The sequence below is a fragment of the Saccostrea echinata genome, unplaced genomic scaffold (assembly GCF_033153115.1).
Source record: "Saccostrea echinata isolate AGI-Se365-2 ecotype Australia unplaced genomic scaffold, CSIRO_AGI_Sech_v1 ptg000054l, whole genome shotgun sequence".
NCBI classification, from domain to species: Eukaryota; Metazoa; Mollusca; class Bivalvia; order Ostreida; family Ostreidae; genus Saccostrea; species Saccostrea echinata.
In genome coordinates, this window is record NW_026889803.1 from 29,453,640 (window position 1) to 29,473,100 (window position 19,461).

A 19,461-nucleotide genomic window follows, 5' to 3' on the forward strand; every position below is an offset into this window, starting at 1 on the left:
GGCTGGCCTGCAGTCTATCTCTTCATTGTGAATTCTTCTTCCACAGGATGGTCTCATCTTCTTTAAGAAAGAAAGATCAAAAGAGATGACAGTCTTCATCAAGTGAAAACGAGCTTAAGAAATTCAGAAAATTTAGGAATTACACAAAAAACTCACCTTTTCCTCAATGGATGAATGCAGTAGATCTCTACTCTCCAAACTTCTGATGACACATGATGGAGCTGTAGCTCACAGTCGGATCAAGGCTTGCCTAACCATCCTCCTGTTAACACAGATAGTCAGGAGGTCAAAGGAATACCCAAGCTGCTTTAATCAATTTTGATTTCAACACACGGAACAAATGCAGTTTGTTACTTACCCCTTTGGCCAACGTTGGCTATTGCTCAAAGCTTGGCAATGGACTACTCCTCCTCTTTTGGCTGGTGATACTCTTTCCGTGTTCTCTCCGTTTCTACCACGGATGGATGCTGTCGATCCCTGCTGACACACGATTAAGTTGTAGCCCACAGTGGGATCCAGGCTTGCCTAACAGCCCTCCTGTTAATACAGAAAGTCACGAGGTTAAAAGGAGTACCCCACCCGCTTTGATCAAGTTAGATTTAAACACAGGGATTCCAAAGTGCAGCAATTACAGTTTGTTACTTAACCCTTTGGCCAATGTTGGCTACTGCTCATAGCTGCGAAATGGTCTCCTCTTCTTCTGTTGGCCGACCTCAGACTTCCCGTGTCGTCCCTCGTCCCTGAAAATATAAGACTGACAGAAAATTAGTAATGATTCAAAACAATTTCACAAATCACAAAAATTCATGTAAAACATCATCATTACAATAAAACGAGATGACAAGGAAGTTAGCAAATGGGGACAGTTAGGTAAGAGTATAAGAGTGGGTTGAGAGGGCAATGATTAGTAATGTTAGAGTAGGGAGGGGGTAAAATAAATTTAAAAAAAAAAACTTCTCTATCAGGCTCCATGTCTGCTGAAATGGCTCCTTCTTCTGCGCCTTGCATTTGGGTGCCGCTGCTCTGCATCCTGTTAATTAGAAGGCAAAATGGCAAATAAGCATCAATTGTCAACAAGTAAACATCAGAAAAATGTGCAGGAAGTAAAGCCCGAATCTTACCGCATCTTCCAATGACGGCTGCAGGTGACTTGTAGACGATGACTTCTCCTCACTACGGGATCCAAGTCACCCTTAACCATCTGCTGTTACCAAAACAAAATAAAAAGATGTCAAAGGAAAACTAAGAGCTCATGTCGAGTGAGAAAAGGTATGAAAATTTACAGTGCAAAGAACAAATAGACGTTGAATCTTACCAACACTTCTTTGGTTGGCTGCAGTTGATCCCTCCATTGTGAATTCTTCTTCCGCATGACTGTCTCATCATCCTCTTTAAGAAAAAAGACAAAAATCAAAAGAGGTGACAGTCTTCATCAAGAGAAAACGAGGCAAAGAAATTCAGACAGTACAGGTATTAAACACGAACCCTACCGTTTCTTCTATGGATGGATGCTGTCGATCCCTGCTCTCCACACCTCTGCTGACACACGATTAAGTTGTAGCCCACAGTGGGATCCAGGCTTGCCTAACAGCCCTCCTGTCAATACAGAAAGTCACGAGGTTAAAAGGAGTACCCCACCCGCTTTGATCAAGTTAGATTTAAACACGGATTCCAAAGTGCAGCAATTACAGTTTGTTACTTAACCCTTTGGCCAATGTTGGCTACTGCTCATAGCTGCGAAATGGTCTCCTCTTCTTCTGTTGGCCGACCTCAGACTTCCCGTGTCGTCCCTCGTCCCTGAAAATATAAGACTGACAGAAAATTAGTAATGATTCAAAACAATTTCACAAATCACAAAAATTCATGTAAAACATCATCATTACAATAAAACGAGATGACAAGGAAGTTAGCAAATGGGGACAGTTAGGTAAGAGTATAAGAGTGGGTTGAGAGGGCAATGATTAGTAATGTTAGAGTAGGGAGGGGGTAAAATAAATTTAAAAAAAAAAAACTTCTCTATCAGGCTCCATGTCTGCTGAAATGGCTCCTTCTTCTGCGCCTTGCATTTGGGTGCCGCTGCTCTGCATCCTGTTAATTAGAAGGCAAAATGGCAAATAAGCATCAATTGTCAACAAGTAAACATCAGAAAAATGTGCAGGAAGTAAAGCCCGAATCTTACCGCATCTTCCAATGACGGCTGCAGGTGACTTGTAGACGATGACTTCTCCTCACTACGGGATCCAAGTCACCCTTAACCATCTGCTGTTACCAAAACAAAATAAAAAGATGTCAAAGGAAAACTAAGAGCTCATGTCGAGTGAGAAAAGGTATGAAAATTTACAGTGCAAAGAACAAATAGACGTTGAATCTTACCAACACTTCTTTGGTTGGCCGCAGTTGATCCCTCCATTGTGAATTCTTCTTCCGCATGACTGTCTCATCATCCTCTTTAAGAAAAAAGACAAAAATCAAAAGAGGTGACAGTCTTCATCAAGAGAAAACGAGGCAAAGAAATTCAGACAGTACAGGTATTAAACACGAACCCTACCGTTTCTTCTATGGATGGATGCTGTCGATCCCTGCTCTCCACACCTCTGCTGACACACGATTAAGTTGTAGCCCACAGTGGGATCCAGGCTTGCCTAACAGCCCTCCTGTTAATACAGAAAGTCACGAGGTTGAAAGGAGTACCCCACCCGCTTTGATCAAGTTAGATTTAAACACAGGGATTCCAAAGTGCAGCAATTACAGTTTGTTACTTAACCCTTTGGCCAATGTTGGCTACTGCTCATAGCTGCGAAATGGTCTCCTCTTCTTCTGTTGGCCGACCTCAGACTTCCCGTGTCGTCCCTCGTCCCTGAAAATATAAGACTGACAGAAAATTAGTAATGATTCAAAACAATTTCACAAATCACAAAAATTCATGTAAAACATCATCATTACAATAAAACGAGATGACAAGGAAGTTAGCAAATGGGGACAGTTAGGTAAGAGTATAAGAGTGGGTTGAGAGGGCAATGATTAGTAATGTTAGAGTAGGGAGGGGGTAAAATAAATTTTAAAAAAAAACCTTCTCTATCAGGCTCCATGTCTGCTGAAATGGCTCCTTCTTCTGCGCCTTGCATTTGGGTGCCGCTGCTCTGCATCCTGTTAATTAGAAGGCAAAATGGCAAATAAGCATCAATTGTCAACAAGTAAACATCAGAAAAATGTGCAGGAAGTAAAGCCCGAATCTTACCGCATCTTCCAATGACGGCTGCAGGTGACTTGTAGACGATGACTTCTCCTCACTACGGGATCCAAGTCACCCTTAACCATCTGCTGTTACCAAAACAAAATAAAAAGATGTCAAAGGAAAACTAAGAGCTCATGTCGAGTGAGAAAAGGTATGAAAATTTACAGTGCAAAGAACAAATAGACGTTGAATCTTACCAACACTTCTTTGGTTGGCCGCAGTTTATCTCTCCATTGTGAATTCTTCTTCCGCATGACTGTCTCATCATCCTCTTTAAGAAAAAAGACAAAAATCAAAAGAGGTGACAGTCTTCATCAAGAGAAAACGAGGCAAAGAAATTCAGACAGTACAGGTATTAAACACGAACCCTACCGTTTCTTCTATGGATGGATGCTGTCGATTCCTGCTCTCCACACCTCTGCTGACACACGATTAAGTTGTAGCCCACAGTGGGATCCAGGCTTGCCTAACAGCCCTCCTGTTAATACAGAAAGTCACGAGGTTAAAAGGAGTACCCCACCCGCTTTGATCAAGTTAGATTTAAACACGGATTCCAAAGTGCAGCAATTACAGTTTGTTACTTAACCCTTTGGCCAATGTTGGCTACTGCTCATAGCTGCGAAATGGTCTCCTCTTCTTCTGTTGGCCGACCTCAGACTTCCCGTGTCGTCCCTCGTCCCTGAAAATATAAGACTGACAGAAAATTAGTAATGATTCAAAACAATTTCACAAATCACAAAAATTCATGTAAAACATCATCATTACAATAAAACGAGATGACAAGGAAGTTAGCAAATGGGGACAGCTAGGTAAGAGTATAAGAGTGGGTTGAGAGGGCAATGATTAGTAATGTTAGAGTAGGGAGGGGGTAAAATAAATTTAAAAAAAAAAACTTCTCTATCAGGCTCCATGTCTGCTGAAATGGCTCCTTCTTCTGCGCCTTGCATTTGGGTGCCGCTGCTCTGCATCCTGTTAATTAGAAGGCAAAATGGCAAATAAGCATCAATTGTCAACAAGTAAACATCAGAAAAATGTGCAGGAAGTAAAGCCCGAATCTTACCGCATCTTCCAATGACGGCTGCAGGTGATTTGTAGACGATGACTTCTCCTCACTACGGGATCCAAGTCACCCTTAACCATCTGCTGTTACCAAAACAAAATAAAAAGATGTCAAAGGAAAACTAAGAGCTCATGTCGAGTGAGAAAAGGTATGAAAATTTACAGTGCAAAGAACAAATAGACGTTGAATCTTACCAACACTTCTTTGGTTGGCCGCAGTTGATCCCTCCATTGTGAATTCTTCTTCCGCATGACTGTCTCATCATCCTCTTTAAGAAAAAAGACAAAAATCAAAAGAGGTGACAGTCTTTATCAAGAGAAAACGAGGCAAAGAAATTCAGACAGTACAGGTATTAAACACGAACCCTACCGTTTCTTCTATGGATGGATGCTGTCGATCCCTGCTCTCCACACCTCTGCTGACACACGATTAAGTTGTAGCCCACAGTGGGATCCAGGCTTGCCTAACAGCCCTCCTGTTAATACAGAAAGTCACGAGGTTAAAAGGAGTACCCCACCCGCTTTGATCAAGTTAGATTTAAACACAGGGATTCCAAAGTGCAGCAAATACAGTTTGTTACTTAACCCTTTGGCCAATGTTGGCTACTGCTCATAGCTGCGAAATGGTCTCCTCTTCTTCTGTTGGCCGACCTCAGACTTCCCGTGTCGTCCATCGTCCCTGAAAATATAAGACTGACAGAAAATTAGTAATGATTCAAAACAATTTCACAAATCACAAAAATTCATGTAAAACATCATCATTACAATAAAACGAGATGACAAGGAAGTTAGCAAATGGGGACAGTTAGGTAAGAGTATAAGAGTGGGTTGAGAGGGCAATGATTAGTAATGTTAGAGTAGGGAGGGGGTAAAATAAATTTTAAAAAAAACTTCTCTATCAGGCTCCATGTCTGCTGAAATGGCTCCTTCTTCTGCGCCTTGCATTTGGGTGCCGCTGCTCTGCATCCTGTTAATTAGAAGGCAAAATGGCAAATAAGCATCAATTGTCAACAAGTAAACATCAGAAAAATGTGCAGGAAGTAAAGCCCGAATCTTACCGCATCTTCCAATGACGGCTGCAGGTGATTTGTAGACGATGACTTCTCCTCACTACGGGATCCAAGTCACCCTTAACCATCTGCTGTTACCAAAACAAAATAAAAAGATGTCAAAGGAAAACTAAGAGCTCATGTCGAGTGAGAAAAGGTATGAAAATTTACAGTGCAAAGAACAAATAGACGTTGAATCTTACCAACACTTCTTTGGTTGGCCGCAGTTGATCCCTCCATTGTGAATTCTTCTTCCGCATGACTGTCTCATCATCCTCTTTAAGAAAAAAGACAAAAATCAAAAGAGGTGACAGTCTTCATCAAGAGAAAACGAGGCAAAGAAATTCAGACAGTACAGGTATTAAACACGAACCCTACCGTTTCTTCTATGGATGGATGCTGTCGATCCCTGCTCTCCACACCTCTGCTGACACACGATTAAGTTGTAGCCCACAGTGGGATCCAGGCTTGCCTAACAGCCCTCCTGTCAATACAGAAAGTCACGAGGTTAAAAGGAGTACCCCACCCGCTTTGATCAAGTTAGATTTAAACACGGATTCCAAAGTGCAGCAATTACAGTTTGTTACTTAACCCTTTGGCCAATGTTGGCTACTGCTCATAGCTGCGAAATGGTCTCCTCTTCTTCTGTTGGCCGACCTCAGACTTCCCGTGTCGTCCATCGTCCCTGAAAATATAAGACTGACAGAAAATTAGTAATGATTCAAAACAATTTCACAAATCACAAAAATTCATGTAAAACATCATCATTACAATAAAACGAGATGACAAGGAAGTTAGCAAATGGGGACAGTTAGGTAAGAGTATAAGAGTGGGTTGAGAGGGCAATGATTAGTAATGTTAGAGTAGGGAGGGGGTAAAATAAATTTTAAAAAAAAACTTCTCTATCAGGCTCCATGTCTGCTGAAATGGCTCCTTCTTCTGCGCCTTGCATTTGGGTGCCGCTGCTCTGCATCCTGTTAATTAGAAGGCAAAATGGCAAATAAGCATCAATTGTCAACAAGTAAACATCAGAAAAATGTGCAGGAAGTAAAGCCCGAATCTTACCGCATCTTCCAATGACGGCTGCAGGTGACTTGTAGACGATGACTTCTCCTCACTACGGGATCCAAGTCACCCTTAACCATCTGCTGTTACCAAAACAAAATAAAAAGATGTCAAAGGAAAACTAAGAGCTCATGTCGAGTGAGAAAAGGTATGAAAATTTACAGTGCAAAGAACAAATAGACGTTGAATCTTACCAACACTTCTTTGGTTGGCCGCAGTTGATCCCTCCATTGTGAATTCTTCTTCCGCATGACTGTCTCATCATCCTCTTTAAGAAAAAAGACAAAAATCAAAAGAGGTGACAGTCTTTATCAAGAGAAAACGAGGCAAAGAAATTCAGACAGTACAGGTATTAAACACGAACCCTACCGTTTCTTCTATGGATGGATGCTGTCGATCCCTGCTCTCCACACCTCTGCTGACACACGATTAAGTTGTAGCCCACAGTGGGATCCAGGCTTGCCTAACAGCCCTCCTGTTAATACAGAAAGTCACGAGGTTAAAAGGAGTACCCCACCCGCTTTGATCAAGTTAGATTTAAACACAGGGATTCCAAAGTGCAGCAAATACAGTTTGTTACTTAACCCTTTGGCCAATGTTGGCTACTGCTCATAGCTGCGAAATGGTCTCCTCTTCTTCTGTTGGCCGACCTCAGACTTCCCGTGTCGTCCATCGTCCCTGAAAATATAAGACTGACAGAAAATTAGTAATGATTCAAAACAATTTCACAAATCACAAAAATTCATGTAAAACATCATCATTACAATAAAACGAGATGACAAGGAAGTTAGCAAATGGGGACAGTTAGGTAAGAGTATAAGAGTGGGTTGAGAGGGCAATGATTAGTAATGTTAGAGTAGGGAGGGGGTAAAATAAATTTTAAAAAAAACTTCTCTATCAGGCTCCATGTCTGCTGAAATGGCTCCTTCTTCTGCGCCTTGCATTTGGGTGCCGCTGCTCTGCATCCTGTTAATTAGAAGGCAAAATGGCAAATAAGCATCAATTGTCAACAAGTAAACATCAGAAAAATGTGCAGGAAGTAAAGCCCGAATCTTACCGCATCTTCCAATGACGGCTGCAGGTGATTTGTAGACGATGACTTCTCCTCACTACGGGATCCAAGTCACCCTTAACCATCTGCTGTTACCAAAACAAAATAAAAAGATGTCAAAGGAAAACTAAGAGCTCATGTCGAGTGAGAAAAGGTATGAAAATTTACAGTGCAAAGAACAAATAGACGTTGAATCTTACCAACACTTCTTTGGTTGGCCGCAGTTGATCCCTCCATTGTGAATTCTTCTTCCGCATGACTGTCTCATCATCCTCTTTAAGAAAAAAGACAAAAATCAAAAGAGGTGACAGTCTTCATCAAGAGAAAACGAGGCAAAGAAATTCAGACAGTACAGGTATTAAACACGAACCCTACCGTTTCTTCTATGGATGGATGCTGTCGATCCCTGCTCTCCACACCTCTGCTGACACACGATTAAGTTGTAGCCCACAGTGGGATCCAGGCTTGCCTAACAGCCCTCCTGTCAATACAGAAAGTCACGAGGTTAAAAGGAGTACCCCACCCGCTTTGATCAAGTTAGATTTAAACACGGATTCCAAAGTGCAGCAATTACAGTTTGTTACTTAACCCTTTGGCCAATGTTGGCTACTGCTCATAGCTGCGAAATGGTCTCCTCTTCTTCTGTTGGCCGACCTCAGACTTCCCGTGTCGTCCCTCGTCCCTGAAAATATAAGACTGACAGAAAATTAGTAATGATTCAAAACAATTTCACAAATCACAAAAATTCATGTAAAACATCATCATTACAATAAAACGAGATGACAAGGAAGTTAGCAAATGGGGACAGTTAGGTAAGAGTATAAGAGTGGGTTGAGAGGGCAATGATTAGTAATGTTAGAGTAGGGAGGGGGTAAAATAAATTTAAAAAAAAAAACTTCTCTATCAGGCTCCATGTCTGCTGAAATGGCTCCTTCTTCTGCGCCTTGCATTTGGGTGCCGCTGCTCTGCATCCTGTTAATTAGAAGGCAAAATGGCAAATAAGCATCAATTGTCAACAAGTAAACATCAGAAAAATGTGCAGGAAGTAAAGCCCGAATCTTACCGCATCTTCCAATGACGGCTGCAGGTGACTTGTAGACGATGACTTCTCCTCACTACGGGATCCAAGTCACCCTTAACCATCTGCTGTTACCAAAACAAAATAAAAAGATGTCAAAGGAAAACTAAGAGCTCATGTCGAGTGAGAAAAGGTATGAAAATTTACAGTGCAAAGAACAAATAGACGTTGAATCTTACCAACACTTCTTTGGTTGGCCGCAGTTGATCCCTCCATTGTGAATTCTTCTTCCGCATGACTGTCTCATCATCCTCTTTAAGAAAAAAGACAAAAATCAAAAGAGGTGACAGTCTTCATCAAGAGAAAACGAGGCAAAGAAATTCAGACAGTACAGGTATTAAACACGAACCCTACCGTTTCTTCTATGGATGGATGCTGTCGATCCCTGCTCTCCACACCTCTGCTGACACACGATTAAGTTGTAGCCCACAGTGGGATCCAGGCTTGCCTAACAGCCCTCCTGTTAATACAGAAAGTCACGAGGTTAAAAGGAGTACCCCACCCGCTTTGATCAAGTTAGATTTAAACACGGATTCCAAAGTGCAGCAATTACAGTTTGTTACTTAACCCTTTGGCCAATGTTGGCTACTGCTCATAGCTGCGAAATGGTCTCCTCTTCTTCTGTTGGCCGACCTCAGACTTCCCGTGTCGTCCCTCGTCCCTGAAAATATAAGACTGACAGAAAATTAGTAATGATTCAAAACAATTTCACAAATCACAAAAATTCATGTAAAACATCATCATTACAATAAAACGAGATGACAAGGAAGTTAGCAAATGGGGACAGTTAGGTAAGAGTATAAGAGTGGGTTGAGAGGGCAATGATTAGTAATGTTAGAGTAGGGAGGGGGTAAAATAAATTTTAAAAAAAATTTCTCTATCAAGCTCCATGTCTGCTGAAATGGCTCCTTCTTCTGCGCCTTGCATTTGGGTGCCGCTGCTCTGCATCCTGTTAATTAGAAGGCAAAATGGCAAATAAGCATCAATTGTCAACAAGTAAACATCAGAAAAATGTGCAGGAAGTAAAGCCCGAATCTTACCGCATCTTCCAATGACGGCTGCAGGTGACTTGTAGACGATGACTTCTCCTCACTACGGGATCCAAGTCACCCTTAACCATCTGCTGTTACCAAAACAAAATAAAAAGATGTCAAAGGAAAACTAAGAGCTCATGTCGAGTGAGAAAAGGTATGAAAATTTACAGTGCAAAGAACAAATAGACGTTGAATCTTACCAACACTTCTTTGGTTGGCCGCAGTTGATCCCTCCATTGTGAATTCTTCTTCCGCATGACTGTCTCATCATCCTCTTTAAGAAAAAAGACAAAAATCAAAAGAGGTGACAGTCTTCATCAAGAGAAAACGAGGCAAAGAAATTCAGACAGTACAGGTATTAAACACGAACCCTACCGTTTCTTCCATGGATGGATGCTGTCGATCCCTGCTCTCCACACCTCTGCTGACACACGATTAAGTTGTAGCCCACAGTGGGATCCAGGCTTGCCTAACAGCCCTCCTGTTAATACAGAAAGTCACGAGGTTAAAAGGAGTACCCCACCCGCTTTGATCAAGTTAGATTTAAACACGGATTCCAAAGTGCAGCAATTACAGTTTGTTACTTAACCCTTTGGCCAATGTTGGCTACTGCTCATAGCTGCGAAATGGTCTCCTCTTCTTCTGTTGGCCGACCTCAGACTTCCCGTGTCGTCCCTCGTCCCTGAAAATATAAGACTGACAGAAAATTAGTAATGATTCAAAACAATTTCACAAATCACAAAAATTCATGTAAAACATCATCATTACAATAAAACGAGATGACAAGGAAGTTAGCAAATGGGGACAGTTAGGTAAGAGTATAAGAGTGGGTTGAGAGGGCAATGATTAGTAATGTTAGAGTAGGGAGGGGGTAAAATAAATTAAAAAAAAAAACTTCTCTATCAGGCTCCATGTCTGCTGAAATGGCTCCTTCTTCTGCGCCTTGCATTTGGGTGCCGCTGCTCTGCATCCTGTTAATTAGAAGGCAAAATGGCAAATAAGCATCAATTGTCAACAAGTAAACATCAGAAAAATGTGCAGGAAGTAAAGCCCGAATCTTACCGCATCTTCCAATGACGGCTGCAGGTGACTTGTAGACGATGACTTCTCCTCACTACGGGATCCAAGTCACCCTTAACCATCTGCTGTTACCAAAACAAAATAAAAAGATGTCAAAGGAAAACTAAGAGCTCATGTCGAGTGAGAAAAGGTATGAAAATTTACAGTGCAAAGAACAAATAGACGTTGAATCTTACCAACACTTCTTTGGTTGGCCGCAGTTGATCTCTCCATTGTGAATTCTTCTTCCGCATGACTGTCTCATCATCCTCTTTAAGAAAAAAGACAAAAATCAAAAGAGGTGACAGTCTTCATCAAGAGAAAACGAGGCAAAGAAATTCAGACAGTACAGGTATTACTCACGAACCCTACCGTTTCTTCCATGGATGGATGCTGTCGATCCCTGCTCTCCACACCTCTGCTGACACACGATTAAGTTGTAGCCCACAGTGGGATCCAGGCTTGCCTAACAGCCCTCCTGTTAATACAGAAAGTCACGAGGTTAAAAGGAGTACCCCACCCGCTTTGATCAAGTTAGATTTAAACACAGGGATTCCAAAGTGCAGCAAATACAGTTTGTTACTTAACCCTTTGGCCAATGTTGGCTACTGCTCATAGCTGCGAAATGGACTCCTCTTCTTCTGTTGGCCGACCTCAGACTTCCCGTGTCGTCCCTCGTCCCTGAAAATATAAGACTGACAGAAAATTAGTAATGATTCAAAACAATTTCACAAATCACAAAAATTCATGTAAAACATCATCATTACAATAAAACGAGATGACAAGGAAGTTAGCAAATGGGGACAGTTAGGTAAGAGTATAAGAGTGGGTTGAGAGGGCAATGATTAGTAATGTTAGAGTAGGGAGGGGGTAAAATAAATTTTAAAAAAAATTTCTCTATCAAGCTCCATGTCTGCTGAAATGGCTCCTTCTTCTGCGCCTTGCATTTGGGTGCCGCTGCTCTGCATCCTGTTAATTAGAAGGCAAAATGGCAAATAAGCATCAATTGTCAACAAGTAAACATCAGAAAAATGTGCAGGAAGTAAAGCCCGAATCTTACCGCATCTTCCAATGACGGCTGCAGGTGACTTGTAGACGATGACTTCTCCTCACTACGGGATCCAAGTCACCCTTAACCATCTGCTGTTACCAAAACAAAATAAAAAGATGTCAAAGGAAAACTAAGAGCTCATGTCGAGTGAGAAAAGGTATGAAAATTTACAGTGCAAAGAACAAATAGACGTTGAATCTTACCAACACTTCTTTGGTTGGCCGCAGTTGATCCCTCCATTGTGAATTCTTCTTCCGCATGACTGTCTCATCATCCTCTTTAAGAAAAAAGACAAAAATCAAAAGAGGTGACAGTCTTCATCAAGAGAAAACGAGGCAAAGAAATTCAGACAGTACAGGTATTAAACACGAACCCTACCGTTTCTTCCATGGATGGATGCTGTCGATCCCTGCTCTCCACACCTCTGCTGACACACGATTAAGTTGTAGCCCACAGTGGGATCCAGGCTTGCCTAACAGCCCCCCTGTTAATACAGAAAGTCACGAGGTTAAAAGGAGTACCCCACCCGCTTTGATCAAGTTAGATTTAAACACAGGGATTCCAAAGTGCAGCAATTACAGTTTGTTACTTAACCCTTTGGCCAATGTTGGCTACTGCTCATAGCTGCGAAATGGACTCCTCTTCTTCTGTTGGCCGACCTCAGACTTCACGTGTCGTCCCTCGTCTCTGAAAATATAAGACTGACAGATAATTAGTAATGATTCAAAACAATTCCACAAATCACAAAAATTCATGTAAAATAATCATTACAATAAAACGAGGTGAAAAGGAAGTTAGCAAATGGGGACAGTTAGGTAAGAGTATAAGAGTGGGTTGAGAGGGCAATGATTAGTAATGTTAAAGTAGGGAGGAGAATAAAAATAAATTTTAAAAAACTTCTCTATCAAACTCCATGTCTGCTGAAATGGCTCATTCTGCTGCGCCTTGGGTGCCGCTGCTCTGCATCCTGTTAATTAGAAGGCAAAATGGCAAATAAGCATCAATTGTCAGCAAGTATACATCAGAAAAATGTGCAGGAAGTAAAGCCCGAATCTTACCGCATCTTCCAATGACGGCTGCAGGTGACTGGGAGACGATGACTCCTCCTCATTACGGGATCCAAGTCACCCTTAACCATCATCTTGTATCAAAACAAAAACAAGATTTAAAGGTCTAAAGATAACATTTAATGTTTAAATCAATATCTGATGTTTGTAAATAAACTTTTTACCTGATTGTATTCATTTTTTAATGTTATCTTTAAACCTTAGAAAGAATGAATGCGTGCAAGGTGCGGACGATCCCTGAAAGGTGCGGACAATCTCTGAAAGACATTTTTCAATTCTAAAAGTTCATGAAAAGTTATTTTTTTCAAAAATTATATTGTCAATATATTCTTTTACACATTAGTTTCCTATACTTTCTTTAATGAATTATTGACAAATAATTTATTTTTCACTAATGTTTTTAAAGTATTTGAAAAAGAAAGAAAAGCTTCACGCATGATTCGAACTCTTTCCAAAGCTCACGGTCAGGCGTAAGACTGAACGTGTTAACCACTACGCTACGAAGTCTGCTTGTTTTGTTTGATGTCAGTGTGATTTAAATAAACGAGTTTGTTGAAGCGTAAAATTGTTTTCAGAAATGTTCGATTTTCATATAGAATGGGTTCAGACTCCATTTTTTGGAAATATGAAATAGACTTTACATTTACTTTTCCGTCATATAAACGTTAATGAAATATGTAAACTTGACCCATTCATATTCAGAAATCATTTTTATGGCTCTAATAAACCCATTTTCCACTAAATATGCTTTACTGTCAACTTTAAAAACAAATTATCAATCAAAAAGTCATTCAATAAAATAACTGAATCAAATGTGTTGAAGAAAAAATTACGGAATACATTATGTTAGAAAAATATAACATTTCCGTGAATTTAAAAAACTTTACTTTAGCAAAACAATGCATTACCATTACCATTACTTTTGGAGGTTTTCAAAAATTAGAAATACAAAACTTTGCAACTATTTTCATAAACATGCATTCCACCCCTTCAAAACTAAACATGATAAATGATAATTCAACTTTAATTTCAAGTACTTTTATTTATTACACTGTAAATAATTTACATATCTTTTTAGTATTCATAGGAAGTTGAAACTTTTCAATAAACAATAAGATAAAACATATACTATATGCACTTTTTGTGTAACTATTAATGTTTTAAAGCAATTTAACTTTTTGAGCAATTTACTCCCTCCCCAAAACTAAAACTAAACTTATTAAGACATATAAAGATATATAAAGATTATTTGGATCTAGTACCTTAAATTATAACAAAAATTAAATGCATTGACAAACTGGACAGTATGTACATTTTGCTCTTCTAAAAGTAGAATGCCTGTCTTCTATTCCCTTTGGGTGCAATGGATTTGTCATGGTCAACTCAAACAAGACTAACTCAGTTAAAGTTTCATGAACACAGTCAGAAGAAAGGGCTGGTTTTTGGAGTACTTATAACAATACATTGTTTTAATTGTTACATAACCTTAGAGCCATTGTTTTGATGACACTCTATTCAAAAGGTGACAATTATAAGTTTACAGTGTACAGTAATTAGTGTTTCTCATACAGGAATTAGTTTTAAGGGATGTATTTAAAAAAAAACTTTTAAAATATTCTTCGAAATTAAATCTGATCTAAAATTATAAATATGAAAATTTAAATGCGTGGTAATTGTACTTTCAACAGTATATAAAAGTGCATTTAAATAGATCAGAGAGTTTATTTAAATGGCTAACTTTTTTTCATTCATTTCTATTATTTAAAAAAAATTATCCAAACAATAATTTTGAGGTCCATTTACCACTTTTTAAAATAGATATATACAAAATAATGCTTTGCAATGCTATGTAATGCCAGCATTACTCTGGATTTGAGAAGGTAATACATTACATTACCATTACAGGTACTGCTAATTTTTTGGCAATACATATTACTAGCTTTACTTCGAGTTCAAGTAATGCATTGCAATGCATTACTATTACATTTAGCATTACCCCCAAGCCTGCCCGCCATAACATACTGTAAGTGCTTAGAAATGCGTCCTTAATTTACTAAGGGGATACTATGAGGTTACATGTAACAGATAAAACTCAAACCTGCAGTGAATATTTTGAACCGATAAAACATGCCTAGCTCAAAAAAAAAATTAAATGTGATTAGTTTAAAATATCGTGATCATGAGAGAGAGAGAGAGAGAGAGAGAGAGAGAGAGAGAGAGAGAGAGAAAGGGGGAGAAAAATTATATTTGAACCATCAATGATCATTTAAATATGGGTGTAAATAATTACACCTGCAAAATTATATTCTCAACGTTCGGTTTTAGTTATTGTCATATCAAAACACTGTACACTAATATCAACTCAGATTTACCTGAAATAGCTAAGTTTCAACTGAGTGACCTCAGGACTTAGATTCAAGCCCAATTAATGTGATCCTTGGCAGATCAAATTGTAAATTAATTGGGATATCCAGTAAACTATACTGAAAAACACTACCTTTATTTTTAATTCACTGTAAATTTTAAAATTGATAAACCATACACAGTCCATCAGAAAAAATATAACCATCGTTTATTTTTCTCCTTCTTCATGAACAAAAAAGTCTGCAGTTATAGAAGCATAATTACAGGGAAACATTCTGAGAACGGTTTAAATAAATTCCTCTGTTTCCCTGCTATACTGAACCAAAAAATTATATACTGTCACTTAACAAGTCTTGGGATATGACAGTAACTATTTGATTGTAGTGTTAATTTGATACTTCGAGGAGGAAGAATCATCCCTTTCTGTATTTTTAAATATAATATGTATATTACACCATTTACGACGTACTTCCTTTCTATAGATTTCCACTGGCCATTGGTAATATTGTTTGTTCAACTTTCACCGTTAAACCCATAAGATAATTTGTTTCTCTATTACAAAACATTTCACATGCAAAAACAACAATTTATCTTATAAATACTCACAAAAAAACTGTACTTCGTATCTTTGTGAGCAATTCGTATCTTGAAATCTTCAGAATCAGTGAATTATCTGGAAAAGGACTGCCCGCCATTACATTCCTGAGCACTATTCACAGCACCGGAAGCGTGTACAAATGGTCTTTTTTTGTTTACTCTGATAAAATCAAATCTGGTGATTATTGTGAACTAATAAATTTATCGTAATTCAACATAATAAATTATAACTTTATTTTTTTCCCCTTTTTTTAATATTGTGGTGATTCGGAGAGAGAGAGAGAGAGAGAGAGATTGTATGTAATTAGGATGAATGTCTAACTCTCATCCTAAATACATGAATAAGTATTAAAACCCTGTTAACTTTCATGCTCATAATGAAAAAGGTCAATTTATCCGCATTGAAAATTAAAATTAAAAGTTGAAAATTAAAATACTGGACCTAGAGACGCCGAATATATTTGGGAAAAACCCATTTTTAATTCATCTAAAAATGTTGATTTTATTATAAATGCATCATTCATACATGTAGACAGAGAGTCATATAATCTAGAATTTTCAATGACGTAGCATCGTTTTTCAAAGTTGGGGAGTTGGAGGGGGTATCCAAAAATGATTGACAACCCAAAAAAGGAGGTGCCTGAAAATAAATTGCCCCAATTCGAAACACCTATGGGGGGAACAAGAAAGAAAAATGCAAACTCGAAAAATAAAAGTTTCGTTGGAGGGAGGAGAGAAAACTGACATGCAAAAATAATCTTATAAAAGGAAAAAACTCGAAATTACCACTAAAGAATAGCCACAAAAAACTATTCTCAGAAAAAGGACAGTCCCCCACCCCCCTCCTCCGTGCACTTTGGGCCTGTATTATATCCTATTTTCCCATTTGTACTGAGCAGCTGAACTTAAACGAATGTATAAACCAACGAACATATACTAACAAAAACTCGGAATGTACAAGTTCTCACTTCATCAAATCTTAAAAAGGACACAAAACATGATCTTTTCCCAACAATGCTATTTCCCCTTTCGTCTCTAAATAGTTACATACGAGCATTCTGTAACTTTTTGAAAGCTTGGTTTGTATTGTTTTTTTGTTTTTTGTTTTTTTTTTAAGTTTTCAAGGTCGCATATTTCATTTCATGACAACTTAACATGAAAATTCCGGGTTCAATTATTCAGTAATTGAAGAATTTGTTACCCCATGTTTAATATCAACCACTCAATACAATTCTTGAAGAAAAAAATTATTTACAAAGAAACAAACATAATTCTGTAGTTTAGACCTCTTTTTCAAGTCTACAGAACCCGACTTGTATAAAGCAAAGGCACATTCAGTATGCATGTCCATTTCCTCCAATCGAACACCACTGACCGACATTTTTTTCACCGATTAATTTTGTTTTTTTAGGGGGGGGGGGGGGTGACTACCTTTTATTAGTACCGTCATAAGGCTCAGAGACATTTAATTGCATTATCAATTAATAAATTTGATTTCTTACTAAACTATTTACCTTCTACTTATTCAATTCCAATGCTCCTTCCTGTTACAGCGAAAGCAATTTCCGGGCAATTTAACCAGGAAATTGATGTGAGCACGCTTAGGCCGCATGTTTTTCCCGTGGTTTACATACCTCTTCGTCTTGGCCTCTTTGATTCCCTTCGCAGGTCGAAACTGGGCTGTCTATAATTTCTGCCACTTTCCGTCGACGTCCTAGTCTATTTTTGTTAATAATTACTTCCTCGTCTGCTTACTTAATAAAATAATATAAACATCTATTTCGATAATGACTTTTTAAAGGGGGTTCGATCTTATTGCAACAAAAGAAGGGGTAGGGGAGCAACTGCCCTTTCCGTGACTGAGCATTTTACTAAACGGCAAAAACTTAAATTCGGAAAAGGGGAACACCCTCCCGTCTCACCCTAGCTGATCCTACGTGCCTGAATATATTATATTATTGACCCAGCAGCAAATTCACAAGAGGGCGGGTGGGCAGTTTAGGTTTTTTATATCATCTTATGATGTTTGTTTATTTATTTTATTTTATTTTTTTGTTTTTTGTTTGTTTGTTTTTTTCCCTGTCCGAAAATTTCTGAGTTGAATTCTTAAAGTGGCTATGGACAGAGCTTCCCCTCACCCCCAAGCCCCGGGAAAAAAATTCCTGGATCCGCGCATTAGGATGAAAATTACCTCCCCCGAAAAGTAAAAAAAAAATTCAAATAATGAAAATTTTGCTCAACATCAAATTAAAATTCTCTCATTTTTCTATCATTTTTTCTTAAATTCATTTATGAGTGAGGATCGTTTTGATGCGATGTTCAAAATGGCTTCTGAACGGATTTTTCTCGGGGACGGGTGAGATTCACTCCGGAAATGAAGAAGCGCATGCGCTAAATTTTCACTATAAACAAGTGTATTTTGGAGCAACTCAACTATTTCCGAATTGTGACACTTGCGTAAAAAGAAAAATATTTAACTGAAGAAAAAATACAGGTATTTTATTATCCAAAAAACGGTCGACACCTACCTAAATCAACTCTGTATTATTGGGGGGGGGGTATTCATTTTCAGCCAGAAACGACTTCCAAAATATTCAGAGTCAGCTTAATTATTTATGCTTTATTAAAATAAATAAACAACTAAAATAAATGATAAATAAATAATTAAAATAATTTAATAATAATTATATAATTTTTAAAAAGGTGAAAACAACTCAATTTTGCGGTGTGTGTGGTGATTTAGGGGTGGGTTTCAGGGGTTCGGATGAATGAGGATATTAATTATAAATAACAACAGACAACAATAAAATATTCTCTTGACAGTTGAGGAGGAAAAATTTTTTTTTTTTTTTGGATATATTATACATTTCCAGAGTCTTACAGCACGTCCCCATCCCTCCTGCCATTTTATAGTTCTCTCTATACAAACAGTGAAATTCAATATGCCAAATCATGTACATTTTATTGACCTCTCAACAGCTGCTCAAAGACATTGTAGATTGTAAGTTGCATCTTGAAAGACAAATACATGGCAAATGTCATGGTAAATGCATTTTATTTTAGCCATGTGTAAGCATGATTGTATACATGCATGCAGAGACCAGGGACCCATATACTTAGTATAAAAAAACGTCTGACCCCCCCCCCCCTTTTTTTTTTTGCTTGTCAAGGAATTTTTGGTAGTTGATGACATTTTATTTATTTTATATATAAACATTTTTTTTGGCTTGTCAGGAAATTTTTCGTAGCGCCCTCTGAACTGTCAATTGAAAATGTATGGTCGTCCCCCCCCTCCCCAAACTGAGATTTGCTTCCTACGGGCCTGAATATATCGGTTAAATATTTAGCCTAAACTACATGTACAATAGGATTCCATGGAAGTATTAACTTTGCGTTAAAACAATAAATATTAATATATTGTCTTTTATTTTCTAAACAAAAGCTAAATGACAATATTTATATTTTGCAAGAAAATGAATGAAATATTTTGTAAAACTCGGAGCTTCTGGGCCCTCACCAGCAGGAACGTAGTATCGGGGGGGGGGGGGGGGAGGGGGGTGGCTTGCCCCAACTTATTTCCATACCTAACATTTTACTATTGAAAATGTTTATTGAAAGAGTGCCCCCCTTTTTGTTGTAGTATATTAAATCATGGTAATTTGGTAATGTATTGATAAAATTTTGATTTGTGAAAGTTGGAAAATAGCTAGGTCTTTATCCTTACCTTAAAAAAATAATTTAGAGGAAATTTT

General features: G+C 38.4%; 1 long non-coding RNA gene across 1 annotated transcript; it reads right to left on the reverse strand.

Moving 5' to 3' along the window:
* LOC133205945 (uncharacterized) lies at window positions 1-531 on the reverse strand. Its single transcript, XR_009723682.1, has 3 exons — window positions 359-531; window positions 157-262; window positions 1-60 (listed from the first exon to the last, which is right to left on the reverse strand). It is a non-coding gene; the product is annotated as an uncharacterized LOC133205945 (long non-coding RNA).
* Window positions 532-19,461: the final 18,930 nt, after the last annotated feature.